Genomic DNA, 18483 nt, shown 5'->3' with positions numbered 1-18483 from the left:
CTACGAACAGAAGAGAGCTCACAAAAATGCGAAGAGAATGAGGTACCACAATCACCATCTCACACCTTCCCCCGTCACGGTTTCCTCCACCTCCAGTCTGGAACGGGGCTATGGGACGCACACCGTGGAACTACTTTCCAACGCGGAAGATGTTCAACAAGTACCAACCCAGGTTCCCGAAACGAATTCGGGACCAAACTTTTTTCGGAGAAGAGAATTTCGGGCCAAGTTCGGCCCGACCTCACCAGGCCAGATTTCTCCTCCGAAATGGGGAGTGACGCCAACCGAAAAAGTAGAAGCATCCAATGGCTATCCAGCCGGAAGGAGAACCATAGCAACGATGACGTATAAAATGGGGTTGACTGTTGCCGTCCGTGTATGCGACCTCTGCCCCTATGAATACAGGGATTATCGCATTGACCTGGATGGTTGAAAGGCGATGTTCCCCAAGGCCAGAAGTCTTGGGCCGAAATTCGGGGTGCATTTCGGTACAGAACGAAGTTCGGTCTCGATTTCGGTTCGGCCAGTTTTTCGTGCCATGCTGTTCACCCTTTACTCCCAATCATGACCTTATCCGCCGGCCGCGATCAATGTGACAACAAACTGGAATAAAGACAAACAAGTATGGGAACAGGGGAAACAGAAGAGAACGAGAACAAGAAACCAGCTACACCACAAGAGCATTCACCAGGGGTGAAATGAAGCTGAAATGGAAAGAACTCCAAACAAATGCGGACGAAGATGACAGATATACGAAACACACGTCAGAAATCCAGAAACGCCGCGCCTCCAAGATAAATGGCAATGTATAGGTACACAAACAGAAAGACAGGCGAGCAAAAAAAAAAAAAAAAAGGCGGAGGGATTGGAGAAACGTACAATGAAGAAAATGGGGAGCTCTAGCAGATCCGATACGAGTGCAGAGAACACCTCTGGGCCGAAATAAAAATAGGTAGGCACACATTCCACCTGTGCGTGGTACACTTGGCAACAAACTGGACAAACTGGAGGACACAAACTGGAACCAGACAATCTATGACTGCATAAACAGCGACCTTGCGAATCAAGACACAAGATGTCCCATGATCATTGCAGGAGATCTCAACCGACAGAGCTCGATGGGAGAGAAAATGGAGTAAACTTCATAAAAAAAAAAAAAAAAAAGCTATGCACCAAAAATAGCCTACATACATGGTGTTCAAAATTAAGCTTTCACTAGCACTTTATAAGTATGCGAACAAAAGGAAAACTGTTGCTATTTTTCTGTTCCTTGAGTTAGAAACGGGTGCTACATAATTAGCAGCACCTGTTTCTTTCACAAGTAGCGTAAAGTTATCATCCGGTTTCCTAACATCGCTGTGTTAGCGTAGCGCTCGTGAAAGCTTAATTTTGAACACCCTGTATAGTAAACCTAATGCATAACACATGAAGTGGTGGGAGGGGGGCATCGAGGGGCGATTACGGGATTTAACACCTACATATCAACGAGTCAAAAGAATACAGCTGCACAAGCGACCGTAAGAGAGCCACACGCTTTGTAATTGAATGCTAAGCTTTTACCGGCTCATGAAATATTCATCAGTTCTCTTATGGAGTGCGAGTTCTTGGAATGCGAGTTCTTGAATGCGTTTTCTTGCCGCCCCGGCAAGGAAAAGGAGTACAGCACTACAGTGGCGCGATGGATGTGTGTGGGGGATGTGAGTTACTATATTATCTCTACTACTATATTATCTACTACTATCTCTACTATATTATCTCTATGGATGTGAGTGAATGAAAAGATGAGATCGGATTCCGCGACGAGTGACTTCGGGGGCGAAGACTGTTTTTGAGAGAGTGACGTGCGTGGAAACAGTTCTGTGCCCGGTGAGTCTCTCTCTCCCTGTGTTATTATCAGGGATGGGCATAAATACACTTTTTGGGTATTTAAATATAAATACAAAATACTACATGTTTTCATGTATTTAAATACTGCCTATAAATACTTTACGATGAAAGTAATTAAATACAAAATATAAATACATTAAGACAGTATTTAAATACTGTAACTACTTCCGTAAATACTTTGAGGCGTCTAGGCACATTATTCTTTTAAATTAGTGTAACATCTAACCAAGATACCTTTCATTGCTGGAGTCTAACAATGTGGAACTCGAGAGAAGCACACAAATACGGGAGGATGAGATATGTGTATTTAAGTGTATTTTAAATATAAATACGCCTAAAACGGTATTTAAATATAAATATAAGTACATTTTTCTTGCCTATATTTAAATACATATTTTAAATACATGTATTTATATTTTAAATATTATTTTTAATACAATGTATTTAAATACTGCCCATCCCTGGTTATTATTTCCTACAAATAGCCGTCGACACGCAGAGTCTTTTTACCATTTCTTATTTTAAAAAGAAAAGATACGACGTGCAGCAGATGATTAGAGAGTTTTAGTACGTCGTACGCTATCGCCTTTGCGTACGTAAGTGATAGCGTTGATGGTTCTGCGCATAACAGAAAGAGAGCTTCGCGCAGTGCGCAGCACCACCAACGCTATCTGTTACGTACGCTATCGCCTTTGCGTACGATCTACTAAAACTATCTAATATCTTTGCGATTAATCAGCGCCCGTCCTGTCTGTTTCACCGTACTTTGTCCGATCGTCCCGGCTACCCTTTTGTGACAGTTGACGGGGTGTTTTGCATCTTGGCTATTTGGCAGGGATGGGCATAAATACATTTTTTTGAGTATTTAAATATAAATACAAAATACTTTGTTGAAAGGGGTATTTAAATGCTCTCCATAAATACTTTTCAACGTGAGTATTTAAACACAAAATATAAATACAGTATTTCAATACCGTAACTACTACCATAAATACTGTGAGGAAAATGCCATCTGGAATAACAGAAATAACGATGATCACAACAAATCAGCAACGAACACTAGCATTTATTTGTTAGATTATTGTGTCGATTTTGATATTACAAATTTCTCGAAGACTGCAAGTTTTAGGCATCTTCTGTTCGGCCATACAATCAGATTCGCAAACGAGAATAGGTTCTCCACAGGTGCCGATGAACAAATGCTTGTATTAAATTTGACGAGGACGCTTCGTACAACAAGGTAATTGGGTGGTCGCGACCGTTGCCCGCAACAACAGTGAGAAGCCTGCCTCTAAAATGGTTTGTCGCATGCGCATGCTAGCGCAAACACGGCATAACTGCGCCCCAAACTCACCCTTCTTCCCGAAAGGTCAAATGCGAGGCAACTTTAAGATACGAGTCAGTATACAACTGTATTTAGGAGTATTTATGAAGTATTTAAAAGAATAAATACCCGAAAATTTGTATTTCAATATAATTATAAATACATTTTTCGAGTCTGTATTTAAATATAAATACAGGTATTTATATTTTAAATAGTATTTTAATTCAGTGTATTTAAATACTGCCCCATCCCTGCTATTTGGCTACTTTTGGGCTATTCCAGCGTTTCACGCCACATGCGCTCGGACGACAGCACGCTCGTTTCTGCATTCGTGTCCCGGCACGTCATAGTGCGTTGCCGTCTGTCGAGAGTGAATAACGTATTATGATCGTTCGCGCTCCCAGGTCCGGGACGTGTTAGTGGGCAGATTGGTAGACACATATGTCGGAATCCTTTTTCGGAATTCGGTAATCCTGTGGCGGACACAGGCGGTGATACTGAAACGCAGTTCTTGTTCGTGTACAATCCGAATTTCCAAGTTCACAGGAATCAATTCCCGTGCGACTTTATTCTTCTTTCGAACATGCCGAGCTTGAATAAGTTTCGCGAACTGGAGAGAGTACGTAGTGCCTTGGCCTCGCTCGTGTTCCATTATTAAAAGCCCCAAAACTAATGCTGTTGGAATAAGACTAACTCAGAGAACAAGGAGCAGTCAAAAACAGGGACAACGACACAAGAAGACACACAAACAGAGGCTCCACTATCAACAAGTTTTTACTGAACTACACAAGCATATGCAACTAGGTTCCACCACCACCAGAGGCGGTCTGTAGATGACGTCAGAACTCTAGAGCTGACCTCCTTTGCTGTACACTATACCGACCCTGTAGTATGGACCACAAGGTTTATGGCCTTCTCTATGGTCTCCTTTGTCTCACAAATCAGTCGTCTCGTATTGCCCGCGGCTTATCTGCGAGTGCGGCTTATCTGCGGTACGGCTTATACACGTGAAATTACGGTATATGTTACCTCTCACCCCGGTGCCAGACGAGACAAGACAAAAATACAAAACATACAATACCACAAATATAGGTTTAGCCAGCCACAACATGCCCGGAATCCCCAAATTTATTGCTGCCACAGTTTGTCTCAGACGTCTGGGAAAAACAACCCGAGTCGAGTAACCCGACCCCTCGGACGCGTCTGTGTATGTCTTCCAGGTCGCCTTCGACCACCATGGGTGTGATTCTCCGGTCGTTTTCCCCATCCACGGTTACTCAGTTTATTTGTTTCTTTGCTTTGGCCGCGGGGTCTGGGAAAAAAAAAAAAAAATCTTCGCACCTCAGACATTTGCAGAAACCAAGTAAATTATCGCCCTTTACGTAAAGCGACTGGCCGTGTTTTGTGATACTTCCCAAGCAAGCAAGCAAGCAAGCAAGCAAGCAAAGCATACAAGGCGACCGGCGGCCGCCCGCACACCGACACAGGCCCGGCAGAGAAACAGAGCCGCTCCGTTAGCGTCTACCTCCTCACTCTCCACTAATCAGCAGCGCCCTTTTCGTCTCTGCGCTTCCTGGTACGCTTCCAGTTTGATGTTTCATGTTTCATCGTCGGGCTACCTTTGCGATTGCTGATGTTCTGGGTGTGTGCGTGTGTGTTAATATCGTTACTGTTATGGTTTTCCACTTGGCTTATTCCAATTTCCGCCACCGTTCCCGCTGACGTATGTTCTGTTTGTTGCCGTGTTTGCGATTTTCCATCTCGTAGTATTTGTTGCTATTTCCTGTAGTATGTTCGTGAGGGAATCTTCGAGGTCACCTTTCGCGTGTAACTCGGTGCCGTCCTCGGTGCGGGTCTTGTACGTCGGTTCTGTGTTCTCTTGACCAGTAATCCCGCGTATGAATCTCCAAAGTTTTGCCCCAGCTTTTTTTGCCCACTTCAAGTACCTCTGCTTCAACCTTCATGTGAAATGATCGAATTTTTTTGCGCTATCAACTCTTTTACTTTCTGTCTCTGTCCTTGGTACGGGGCCTCCTCTTCTGTAGGATATTCCTTCGTTTTCATCGCCGTTCGTCGTTCTCTGTTGAGCTTTTGCCTCTCCTGGATTGCGATTTTTACCTCCGTATCGAACCATGGTTTATCCAGTCTTATTTTGTGTCTGCCGGTAATTTTCGGTACTGCCTCGGCCGCCCTGGTTTCCAGTAGTGACACGAAAGCCTCATATGTGATGTCTGACGTCTTCTTCTAAGACATCCGAAAATTTTTCCAAGGCCTGTTCGTCGCGTGTTTTCTCGTCGTTCCACTGTGTTTCGTTAGCGGTTGCCATGTGTACTACGGCTACTGAGAAAGCGTTTCCCGTTGTTACCGCTTGTCTGCGGTCTGCGGTACATAAATCCCACTCCTCCTCCTCCTTTCTTTTCTCCTTGTTTTCTGTTGTCACCAGAGGCGGTCTGTAGATGGCGCTAGTGGCGTCACGATGACGACACCGCCATCCTTTTCTTCACTCTCTCCTCGAGATTTTTATTTCTTCTCTTTCTCTCTTCGGAAGCATTATTGAGAACGTGTCCGTTTTTTTTCTGTTCCGTGTCTCCGGTTCGCTCCGGCACAATGGAGGAAAGCATAATAAAAGTAACAGTGCTTTAACGTGTTCATCGTGCGAGAGCACGGTGCACTCGGTGGATCATGTTGCTAAATGTGTGTTAACTGTAATTGTGAAATGAGATATACAGGAACGAGACCAAGTTTTGACCACTGCGGTTGTGACGTCACGTGACACCGTCACGTATTATGTCGCACCCCCCCCCCCCCCTCCCCAGAAGAAAATCCTGGGAAAATCACTGCTTGTGAGGTTCCGAAAACGTAACCATATTTTACAAATGAGGCAACTTTGCGATTTTTTATCTCCTCAAAGGCAAACCATAGGATCTTGAGAATTTGGGATGCAATGCTACCCAACCCAGACAATGCGTGAAAAAAAAAAAAAAGCTGAATATGTTGTTGCGAGGGTCCTCCGTGGTAGCGTGGTTTGGACCCGAAGGGATAATCGGCGAGCCGGAACAGGGTTAAAACAAAACGTATAACTATTTAAAGGGGCGGACTCGTACAGATCGAGCGATTCCGAAACTTAGCTGAAAATTTATTCAAGAGTGCTACAGAAACACAGTCGCGAAGTTTCAACCAGGACAACGAAGTGGTTTTCGAGAAATTTGAAGCAATATGCGACGGAAATTACAGCTGGATTCAACTCCCTCTCATGCATGATTTATGGTGGCAGGTCGCCGGCGACCGAAGCACATCGCACAGTAGGTGCACAAGGTACGGAGGTGTATGAGCTTTTCGCTTTTCGCGAAGTTGTCACGCATGACGACGTAATATCTGATAGCAAATTTAGCGACAGTGTCGGGTCCCTGTCACTAAGCGGTGAAGATGAGCTCATCGGCGCCGACCGATTGAATAACGGGCACGTCGATGAATCTTGAGCTGCTGACCCTTTGCCTGATCGTGACACCATTCTAAATTGTACAAACATTGCAGGTGTGTGTGTATAGCCACTGCTCGCCAATACCAGGATGTGTTGTGCGCACAATCCGGAACCTGTTTCAATCCGTCACGTACACATGGTGTTGTATTCTCCTGAAAGGTGTTCTTTGTTTGCATATAAAAATGTGTGTTTTATGGTACGTTACGCAAAATTTCAGGCTTGGGCATTTTCTCACGTATCACAACTTGGATAGTCTTCTGAAGGAAGTTGTTCTCTCTATCCATTCCCGCAAGCGGCAGGAGGTTGTCAACGTGATAAGAGAAGGCTTTCCGGTAGCAGATCATATCCTCCAAACGCCCATTTCCACCAACGTCCCAATTCAACCAAAAGCTCATTTCCCCCAATAAAATATTCGGAGGTTCTGGGCTTTCGGTTGATCTGGGCATGCGGGTGGCAGTGACCCATATCCCCCAAATGATCTTTTCATCCAAGCGCCCAGAACCACCGAAAGTGGGACTCTACTTGAAAGGACACGCGCCCACCGTTTAACAGGGAGAGGAGGAAGGGTGAGCGGTTCCCAACTATGCGTGAATCCGATGTACATCTCGAGGCAGAGTTAACTGGAACGCCACTTCGACTGGCGGAGCTAAACTCGGGGAGAGAGCAACCCTAGCGGCTCTTACGGGAAATAAAGGCAAATAGTGTTCCGACTGTCCCACTGTGACTGTGTTGCTGTGGAGGTGTAAGCCTTGCCATGAGCTATTGACTCGGCATTACCCTTAGCTGTGGTTATCGTCGCGATGTTTATTTATGTTTGCGGCGATTATGTGAAGGTGTATGCCGGCTGATATCGCACGGATACGATGCCTTTATCTCATTGATACACGCGAAAGTGGTCGCGTTCGCTCAGTGGGGCATTTTCAGATTTGTGATAAAACAAATGAGGATGCACGCCCAAGCAGCACAATGTACCGAAAGTCGAGTGCAATAGGGGTGGACGGTATGTGTCTTATCAATGTTCTTTAGTTTCACCAGTTCGTTCAAGGTCTTCCACCTACCCGTCCACCCCTATTGCACTCGACTTTCAGTACATTGTGCTGCTTGGGCGGGGTCTAGTGGAATTTATTGGAGTTGCTGTCCACCTTTGCGCGTATCAATGAGATAACAGCATCGTACCCGCGTGATATCGGCCAGCATACACCTTTACATAATCGTCTCAAACCCAAACAAACATCGCGATGATAACCACCGTTGAGAGTAATGCCGAGTCAGCAACTCATGCCGAGGCGGACACCCTCGCAGCATCATGGCGAGTGGTGATCATTTGGTGGCAACTTTTCCTTTTTCCTTTCTTTTTTTTTTCTTTCTTTTTTTGCCAGATCCCGAGCAGTGAAGCAATCTTGCATGTTCGCGTGGCACTTTCCGTGCGCCCGGAATTTCCCAGCTATTACTTTCTTCGTCCGGTCTCGAAACGATGGAGCAGCGGGTTGCCCAACTATATCCGGTGTCGTCAAATCCGCACTGCAACGGAGGCGAGTGCTCTCATTGGACCGCACGTCGAAGTTCACGTGATTTAGCGGACGACGGAACCCTGACGGAACCCGAAGACGGGCGACCGCGATGGCCCTAGCGTGATCCAAGTGTACGAACTCTGCCCTGATTCAAAAGGGACGAGGCGAGCCTGATCCTGGTCCTAAAACCGCCAGATCCCTGGCACTCATGTTCGGGTGGACACTGTCACATGATCCAGCTCCGGAGCCGACCTAGCAATTTCCGAGCGCCAGGCAGTGTTGTAATTAAATGACCACCACAATTCGCCATAAGTAGGACAGTGGAAACATTATTTCTCTTTATTTCTCCTAAGCGCCGCTAGGGTGATTCTCTTCCTGATTCAGCGGTCGAAGTGGCGTTCCAGTTAACTCTGCTTAGAGCTGTACTTCCTTCAACTAGCAAGAGAGGGTCACGTGGGTTCCTGGCTGCTGCTCATCTGGTGCTCGAAATGTTCTGTAGCATGAGGTATGCGGTCCGTCGATTTGCACAGCTTCCTTTGTTCCCCTGCTTACTAATAATTCTCCTTAGAGATGTAACATATGTGACTAATATAAATATAAAGCTTTTCCTAGGGGTTGTTTAAGCTGGTTAATAGCGTGTTTTCTGAACGTCTGAACTGTATTAACAGAACGCATAAAAGAAAAGTAAAGGAGGAGGTCCTTTTTGTAACCTTCTTCGAGACCTGTGAAGTGGGCGTTTGTTACTATATTTGCTTTCCACTATGATGACCTACACTGTGCTTGGAGCTCTGTCACTCACATGGAAAATATGTCTCTGTTCGGATCGGATGATTTCTTGTACGCGATCGACATCAATAATACCTTTCCTTTGCAAACTTCACTTCTGACTCAGTTGCAGGATTGGATTCCCGCACACCCAAAAACCGCTCAACCTTCCTCCTCTCCCTGACAAACAGAGGAATCGTTTCCTTTCAAGTATCCCGCTTTCGGTGGTTCTGGGCGCTCGGATGAAAAGAGCTTTTGGGGGATATGGGTTCACTGCCACCCGCGTGCCCAGATCAACCGAAAGCCCAGAACCTCCGAACATTTTTTCGGATGAAATGAGCTTTTGGTTGATTTGGGACGTCGGTGGAAATGGGCATTTGGAGGATATGAGGCCTAACCAGGCTTTCCATTCACGTCATTACCTATGAATGGCATATAAAAAAAAAAAGCCCTTTTCGGGACTATCCCACATATCTGCATCAGAGACCATGCTTCTGCCTCGAATAAGCCCTTATCATCATTGATGATTATACTATTTCATATCAAAAATACCTAGACGTGCATTACGAATGTGCAAGATGGAACAGCCTTATTTTTGCTAATGTTATGGCGGTGTGTTCATGAGCCCATGCATACTGGCTCAGATTTTGATTGTGTCAGGGGTTGCACACTCGAAAGCCCAGCTCGAAAAATATGAAAAAATACCTAGACGTGCACGACAAATTTGTAAGATGGAACAATGGTTTGCAACTTGTTGACATGTCGTCAGTCTTATTTTTGCTCATGTTAAACCGGTGTGTTCATGAGCCTATGCTGACTCAAATTTTGATTCGCTGTCAGCAGTTGATATTGCAGCACGAACTGCATGCGATCGATCATCGCCCCTTTACCATAGGCAAGGTGCTGGGCCCATGGTCCAGTTCAGCTCATACACGCCAAGGTCTGCGTCACCTCTGGGACTTCTTGTCATCAACAGGCCTCTCCACCCTGCTTTGATTACCGGACCCCTTATCATATTCATCATCATCTCTCATCACGTACAAGTGGCACTGGGGCAGCGCCCAGCCTGCTGGCCGGCATCAGCCCCATCTCATCATCGTATCTCTATTTGTGTGTGTGTGTCAAGCGAGGACGCGCACGAGGTTTCTCGCGTCCGGTTTTATCTACTAAAGTGGCTTATTTAACTCGCTTTTGGGGATACTATGACGACTCAGACGTTGATGTTAGTGGAACATCTCGACGAATCTGTGCGTATGACCTATGCTAGTGCCTGTCATATATAAGGTCACACCGTTCACATCCGTGTGCACGGCATTATGGTGCATCATGTATGGGCATCCTTCCGTGAAGCACGGACGTGTCGGTAAGTTCTTTGGGGTTTGTTTTCTTTTCGGAACGACGAATGGGCAATGAAGTCATGTGAATACAGGGAGGCTGGAAGATAAATTGGAGGACAGTGCCGCATTGTGTCCTCTGCCCCTCTGTCTTACGCGAGCACACTTTCGGAAGCCACCTTGCTTTCCCTAAAGCATTAGGAAATACTTGACTTTATGCATGTGAAATTGTTACCAAGCAGACAATCACATCCGCTCGTGTACACCACGGGCACGACGCGTATTTGCGTAATGGTCGTCCTTCACCAGTGCATCTGTGCGCCATAATTCTTTGACATCCGAAATCGCAAGTTACAACGATGGAGAGAAATTCAAAGGTTTTTGAGTAGCTCCAGAGATTGGAGGCTTTGCGGCCTGTTTTTCTTCATACTTCATTGCTCCGTTTCTTCCGATTACGTTCTGCATTTCGTTTGTCTTCACTTATCTTTTTTTAATGTGTCGTGATCTAAACAGACCACTTATGTTTAGGACCTGCAGAACCCCTATTAGGAAATTTCAGAATAGCGTGTAAGTTGCCAACGCAAGCGGAAATGAAGCCCTTTCGCTAATTATTCAGTTACCATGCTTCCCTTCAGGACGCCCCTGTATTTCGAGATGCAGTTCGAGGTAGCAGCTCCTATCCTCCAAACGCCCATTTCCACCGACGTCCCAAATCAACCAAAAGCTCATTTCCTCCGAATAAATATTCGGAGTAAACAAGGAGATTTGGCCGAGGCAGACCAACAATTAGGGACGACACAGACAAGTAAGCCTCAAACGCCCAGAAATTAACGAAATGCAAACAACTCAGGGAAAAGAGGTGCTGACGCCAGGAATCGAACCTGGGTCTTCTGATTTCCGGTCAGATATGCTAACCGCTACACCACACCAGCACGCCGTTTCCCTTCGAGCACCTCTCAAGAGTGAGAAAGATGTAAGAGAGAATGGGAATAGCGTGGTTGGTTGTCCGTCCCCCCCCGTACTTGAGAGGCGCTCGAAGGGAAACGGCGTGCTGGTGTGGTGTAGCGGTTAGCATATCTGACCGGAAATCAGAAGACCCAGGTTCGATTCCTGGCGTCAGCACCTCTTTTCCCTGAGTTGTTTGCATTTCGTAAATATTCGGAGCTTCTGGGCTTTCGGTTGATCTGGGCACGCGGGTGGCAGTGACCCATATCCCCCAAATGCTCTTTTCATCCGAACACCCAGAACCACCGAAAGCGTGATACTTGAAAGGACACGCTTCCCCCGTTTGAACAGGGAAAGGAGGAAAGGCGAGCGGATCCTAAGTGTGGGGTATCCGATGTACAGCCCGAAGCAGAGTTAACTGGAACGCCACTTCGACTGGCGGAGGTAATGTCGGGGAGAGAGCAACCCTAGCGGCTCATACGAGAAATAAAGGCAAACAGTGTTTCGACTGTCCCACTGTTGCTGCTGCAGCGTCCGCCTTGCCATGAGCTGATGACTCAGCATTACCCTCAGCTGCGGTTATCATCGCGATGTTTGTTTGTGTTTGCGGCGATTATGTGAAGTTGTATGTTGGCTGATATCGCACGGATGCGCTGACTTTCTCATTTACATACACGAAGGTGGTCGCGTTCGCTCAGTTGAGCATTTTCAGATTTGTGATGAGACAAATGAGGATGCACGGAATCTAGTGGCAAATTCAATGCGGGAACGAGGGAATTTGAATTTGGTGTCCACCTTTGTGTTAATGAGATAACAGCGTCGCATCCGTGTGATATCGGTCAGCATGCACCTTTACATAATCGCCTCAAACCGAAACAAACGTCGCGATGATAACCACAGTTGAGGGTAATCACACCTCATGCCAAGCCGGACACCCTCGGAGCATAATGGCGAATTCGGGTGATCATTTCATGGCAACTTTTTTTCCAGATCCCGAACAGTCGTGTTCGTTTGGTCGAAGCAAAGCAATCTCGCTTGTTCGCGTGGCGCTTTCCGAGCGCCGAGAATTTGCCAGCTAGCACGTTTTTCGCACGATCTCGAAACTGTCGAGCAGTGGGTTGCCCAACTATTTCCAGTGTCGTCGAATCCGCACTGCAACGGTGACGAGTGCCCTCATTGGCCCGCAAGTCGAAGTTCACGTAATTTAGCAGACGACGGAACCCGAAGACGGCGACCGCGATGCCCCTAACTTGATCCAAGTGTACGAACTCTGCCCTGCTTCAAAAGGGATGACGCGAGCCTGATCCTGATCCTAAAACCGCTAGATCCCTCGCACTCATGTTCGGGTGGCAACTGTCACGTGATCCAGCTCGAGAGCCGACCTAGCAATTTCCGAGTGCTAGGCCATGTTGCCATAAAATGACCACCCGAATTTGCCAAAGTAGGACAGTCGAAACATTATTTCCCTGTATTTCTCCTAAGCGCCGCTAGGGTGGCGGTCTTCCCGATTCGGCAGTCCAAGTCGCGTTCCAGTTAAGTCTGCCTCGAGCTGTGCTTTCTGCAGCTCACCAGAGAGGGTGACGTGACTCTAGCCATCACGTGGGTCCCTGGGTGCTGCTCATCCGGTGCCTGAAGTGTTCTGTAACGTGATGTACGCGGTCCGCTGACTTCTACAGCTTCTTTTGTTTCTGTGCTTTATAATTATACTTAGAGGTCTAGCATCTAGATCTCCGCGAGATGTAATAAATATGACTGATATAAAAATGAGAGCTGATGCACGGAATCTGTATCAAAGAAGCCTGAGCTTAGGTGGGTAGAAATAACACGACACTCGTTGTGTACAAATGAGATCGCGTTCAAGAAGTGATCTGAACGGAGAGATATTTCGAAAATGAATTTTATTCGTATGCACGTTGCTCACGGGAGAATCTCTATCTTCGGAAGCTCATGGAGGTCCGCGTCATGAGGCACGGAAAAATAACACGATGGGAATGGTATGTCCTGGGGCTGGAACATATAGCGGGACGGCGGAAAACACACAAACCTCAAGCGCCTTCTGAGGAGATTTACAGTACAGACGATATGTTGGTTTCATTCATTCGTACTGCTTGCAAGCTTTTTCTTGGGATTGTTTCAGCCGGTTAATAGAGTGTTTTCTGAACGTCTGAACTGTATTAACAGAAAGCATTAAATAAAACTAAAGGAGGAGGTCCTTTTTGTATCCTTTTTCGGGACCTGTGCCGTGGGCGCTTTGTTACTATTTGTTTTCCACTATCGTGACCTACACAGTGCCTGGACTCCAGTCACTCATATGGAAAGTACGTCTGTTGGGATCGGATCACTGCTTGAACGCGATCGACATCGATAATACCTTTCCTTGGCAAACTTCACTTCTGAGTCAGTTGCAAGAAGTACATTGGATTCTCGCACACCCAAGAACCGCTCACCCTTCCTCCTCTCCCTGACAAACGGTGGAAGGTGTTATTTCAAGTATACCGCTTTCGGTGGTTCTGGGCGCTCGGATGAAAGGAGCATTTGGGGGATATGGGTCACTGCCACCCCTGTGCCCAGATCAACCGAGAGCCCGGAACCTCCAAACATTTCTTCGGATGAAATGAGCTTTTGGTTGATTTGGGACGTCGGTGGAAATGGGCATTTGGAGGATATGAGGCCTAACCGCAGTTCGAGCGCTTGGATGAAAAGATCATTTGGGGGATATGGGTCACTGCCACCCGCATGCCCAGATTAACCGAAAGCCCAGAACCTCCGAATATTTTATTGGAGGAAATGAGCTTTTGGTTGAATTGGGACGTCGGTGGAAATGGGCGTTTGGAGGATATGATCTGCTACCTTCCCCAACGACGATGAACAATGTCCATCTGGGGTCAGCTCGTATTGGGCGCAGCACACTTTTACACGACTGTTTCACCGTATGTTCTCGTTTTTGCGAAATCAACAGAAATGAGATAATCGCTGACGGAAAGGGCAGCAGGAGTGGCGACGGCAAACGTAGTATGAAACAGAAAATCAGGAGCGAGCCTTTGCACGGACAAGGGATTGCGTTGCCAAGAAACGGCAAAACGTAAAAATTCCGAAGCATAGGGTTACTGAGCCAAAACAATATAGTTGCGGGCATAGGCGCCGACTGCGGGGGGCGCGGGGGCCCTTGCCCCCCCCCCCCCCGGAACATGAACTAGGGGGGGCGCCGCCTCCCCCGGGAAGTCCCGCTAAGAGACTGACACCAACCTTTGGGGCTCGGCGCGCCCGGGTCAAAAGAGCGAAGAGGCACCAACCCAAAAAATGCATCTTGCAATTTGTAAAATATGTATTCGCCCACCATACTCATTATCACAGTAGAAGATGAGGCGAAGAAACACAGAGGATGACACAGCACATAGCCTGAATTTCGCCCAAAGCAATCAGATCAATGAAACGAAGCAGTCGAAAACGTACCAGCAGCTGCCAGTGAGGTGTAACGGTAGGATCTTCAGAACGCATATTCGTTGGGAGCGGGTTCAACTTCCGCCCTGCTCCATTTCATTTACTATATTCATTATACTGCGCGCATGTCGGGTCAAACACCGAGGATTCAATACATTTTGTTCTTTTTGCCCTCAGTTTTCAAAGGCGTAATGCCTTCAGTTGTGCACATGTTCACTGTTTACGTTTGTCACACGCACGGCAGGGTCTGAGGAGCTCGTGCAACTCACTGGATGGAATCACGTTCCTCACTGAGACCGTACCAAGCGCGCAAAAAGAAGATTGAGGTTTGGACGGTCGACTGGGATGTTCCTGGACAACGGACGGCGATAGGAACTGGAGGCCGGACACATCGTTCAACTTTTTCAATAACAAGTTTACCAGTTTATAACAAACATAACAATTATTGCACAACAATGATCACAATTGACAGAGCTTACATATATATGGTTTCAAGTTACAAGCCGAACGAGGTAGATGTTACAAATCAAATCAACGACTGTCGCGAAAGCTATGGCCAGTTCGATAGAGAAGGGGTGAAAATTCCTTAGCTCTGATGGTGTGGCGTCCCCGAGTCCGATGAAAGGGGTCCGGAGTTGAGCCGGCGCCGAAGTTGGTGCACGTTGTCGGGGATCTCTCGCGTAGCGGTGACCACTCACGCAACACACGGCACACCTCTTGGCGGCTGTCCTCGATCCACGCACACAACCGACCACAAGTCCTGCTGATGTCCGACTGCCCCGCGTTTTGCGTCGTTTTCCCGCGCTTCCCTTTTTTCCCTCCTTGTTATTTTGCTTTATACACTTGTTCAAACGCTTCCGAAGTATTTGACACTGTAGTTTGAGACAAAAGGAGGGCCACTCTCCGAGAACAAGGGGAGCCGCCCGACGGGGTCGAAATGAGTTTTTACATCTGTGAGTAGGAACTTCAAAGGCGAGCGTCGCCTAACCCCGCTTCTGAGACGGAGCAGGGTCGCTGCCGAAGGTATAGGTATTGCGAACAACTGGAGGCATGGACAGACATGAAATGGAATCGTAAATATTCAAGAAAGAATTCCGCGTAAATGCTACTGATTACATTTCACATATGTGCTACAGTAAACGAGCTACGAACTTCCAAAAGCGAGAGACCGAACTTATAAATTTTTTGCAGCTTTCGTAAGGTTTTTAAAAACTTCTGCAAAAAAAAATTGCAAATGTGTCCAATGCGAATTGTTTGAAATTCGAAAATCTATCGAACAAGGCCATTTTGGTCCAAATCGGTTCAGTATTAGCTGCAAAAGATCGCATTGTTTCGCCCATTGAGAATACATGGGGCCGCCGGAGATCGTATCCCCTCTTAAAGTGTTCTCGGAAACACGTGTCTCCAACGTTCGCTCTGTTTTTTCTTTTCTGCCTTTTTTTACTTCCCCCTTTCACTTTTTTGTTTGGAATAACAAGCCGACGTCCGTCAGAGTGGGCGTGAAGGGCGTCATGCGACGTCACGCTCCCTCTCCGTGCTCTATCGTTGTCCCGTCGTCAACCGGCTTCAACGAGCGACTTGAGTTAGTGCTCCGCAAGGATCTCTCCGGAACGGTTGTGGATGTGGTGCTGTCCTCGCGACGGATACGGCGACGCGCAACTTCAGGTGCGAACACTGTTTTTTGATTGAGTGATGTGTGTCTGTGCCGGTGAGTCTCTCTCCCTTTGTTGTTATTACTTCCTACAAGTAGCGGTTAACACGTCGAGAGCGAGTCCTTTTTACCATTTCTTATTTAAAAAGCTACGGCGTGCAGCAGATGATTACTATCTTTGAGATCTCGCACGTCCTGTCCTGTTTCTGCGAAGTGTGGAATATAATCCCTGTAGTAATTAAACAAACCGAACATCCTGCGTAGCTCTGATTTAGTCTTTGGTGGCTTTAAAGCAAGCATCGTCTGAATTCTCGTCGTCCTGTGCATGACTACCCGATCCAACGATGTGTCCTAGGTATTTCACCTTATTGTGCGCAAACTCACATTTCTTTAAAAATTTCCTTCAAGCCCACCTGCCGAATTGTTTCGAGAATCTTTTGTAAGTGACTTAAATGGCTATATCATGTATGTATGCCGCGGCCAGAAGTGAGGAGTAATGCATTACAAAGTAATGCATTACCGGTAATGCATTACTTTTGAGTAATGAGTAATGGTAATGAATTACATTTTGCCAGCAAGTAATGAGTAATGGTAATGCATTACATTTCGACTGAGTAATGCAGGGTGGCATTACTCATTACTTTTGTCGAATGTTCATTGCGCCACGTGAAGATTGGGAACATCCAGGTTTTTTTCAACCCACCTTTAACAATGAGCGCAGGGCAACAAGGAAAGAGAAAGGCGCAGCCTGGGGAATTCTGCAAGAGTTTGCAGCAGTCTGCAACAGTCGGCGGTGTGTGTCACAAATGTCTACATGATGATATCACCGATTTTGGAGTAAAGGATAATCAATGAAAGAGAAACATAGCCTCTATGAGGGTAACACGTAACAATTGCTGTGGTGATTCGCTGTTTGGTATGGTACCGTGTTAGTTTCTCTTGTGCTGTCAGAGGTAGTTTTCCTGCCAGGACAGAACTGTACACTGGGCTTCATCCGCCGGCTCCATAATGCTAGAAAAGGCATCATCTGCAATAAATGTTATCTATAGTTTTTGCCTATCGGACTCGCTTCTGCGGGGATTTAGTGGCACGGATTTGGGGATACTCGGGTGGCTATTGCCTATAGCAAAAAAAGCAAGGAAAAAATTTATGCATAGCATCTTTGAGGCTTATGCCCTGAAACGTAAATGTAATGCCAAAGTAATGACATTACTTCGTTAAAGTAATGGCATTACTAATGCATTACTAACATCCAAAAAGTAATGAGTAATGTAATGCATTAGTTTTTTATACAAGTAATGAGTAATGGTAAAGCATTACAAAATAAAAGTAATTTCCCCACCTCTGGCCCGCGGCATACCCTTTGTGTTCTCGCTGAACTTCGTTGATGAGATAACTGCCGGTAACCGGCGCCCTCTATGTCACATGCTTTTGTATCGCTCTGACGAGCCTTCGTTTGCTCTCTTCGATGTCGCACGCCGAGCCGATCGGGTGTGCATCTCATGTGTTGCAGTATATGTTACCCAAATAAAGCCGTCTTCCTAACGTTCCTACCTCGGCCCGTCCCTAACCCCCGCGGGCGCGCTGAAATGTGGCGGCTGCATTGCGTAACCCAAACGGCATGCGGGGTAGAGGACGGATGTCCTCCCATTCGAAGTACTTGGCAAACACTGATTCTCCAGGGGGATAAAAAAAGACGTCGGCAATGCGAGCTATGCATGGTCACTGTCGATGGCCCGAGATCGCGAGGATGCGGCTGCATCATATGTTCTATATGCACGCGACGATGCCCGCACATAGCGAATAACTATTGTGCATTTGTCAAACGAGGAGATTAGAGGAATGTCCTCAAAAAATTTGGTCAAAACTGCGAGGGTGTTCACAAGACAAGAACTAGCAATCGCTCCAACGGCCGTTATACACTTGCTCAAATTTTGTTCGCGCCACTCGGTTTGTTCAAAATTGCAGCGAAATTTCACGTGCGAGCGCCACCATACTGTCAGCAGCTTCGTAATGCAATGCGCTCACCGTACACATATTTTCTTCTCTTTAGCTCTTACAAGTCCGAGAAAATTGTCTCGTCGCAATTAAGTTGCATATTGCTTAACTCTTACGCATTCCCACAAATCTTTCCTTCGCATTGT

The 18483-nt window shown here is 46.6% G+C and overlaps 2 protein-coding genes and 2 non-coding genes across 14 annotated transcripts in view; 2 read left to right on the top strand and 2 right to left on the bottom strand.

The window, feature by feature from the left end:
• The window catches only part of LOC135392025 (uncharacterized), a 134511-nt gene that overhangs the window by 26058 nt on the left and 89970 nt on the right, over positions 1 to 18483 (bottom strand). The window lies entirely within an intron of this gene.
• On the bottom strand, positions 11163 to 11234 carry Trnas-gga (transfer RNA serine (anticodon GGA)). The gene has a single exon. It is a non-coding gene; the product is annotated as a tRNA-Ser (tRNA).
• Trnas-gga (transfer RNA serine (anticodon GGA)) lies at positions 11353 to 11424 on the top strand. Its single transcript has one exon. It is a non-coding gene; the product is annotated as a tRNA-Ser (tRNA).
• LOC135392024 (uncharacterized) overlaps positions 16309 to 18483 on the top strand; it is a 31130-nt gene continuing 28955 nt past the window's right edge. Inside the window, exon 1 of the mRNA XM_064622641.1 lies at positions 16309 to 16353. The gene's annotated coding sequence lies outside the window, so the exon portion shown is untranslated. The remainder of the gene's footprint in view (positions 16354 to 18483) is intronic.

Source organism: Ornithodoros turicata, chromosome 4 (genome assembly GCF_037126465.1).
Source record: "Ornithodoros turicata isolate Travis chromosome 4, ASM3712646v1, whole genome shotgun sequence".
Taxonomy (NCBI): Eukaryota; Metazoa; Arthropoda; class Arachnida; order Ixodida; family Argasidae; genus Ornithodoros; species Ornithodoros turicata.
The sequence above is the reverse complement of the archived record's forward strand: the minus strand, read 5'-3'. Positions and strand labels throughout refer to the sequence as shown.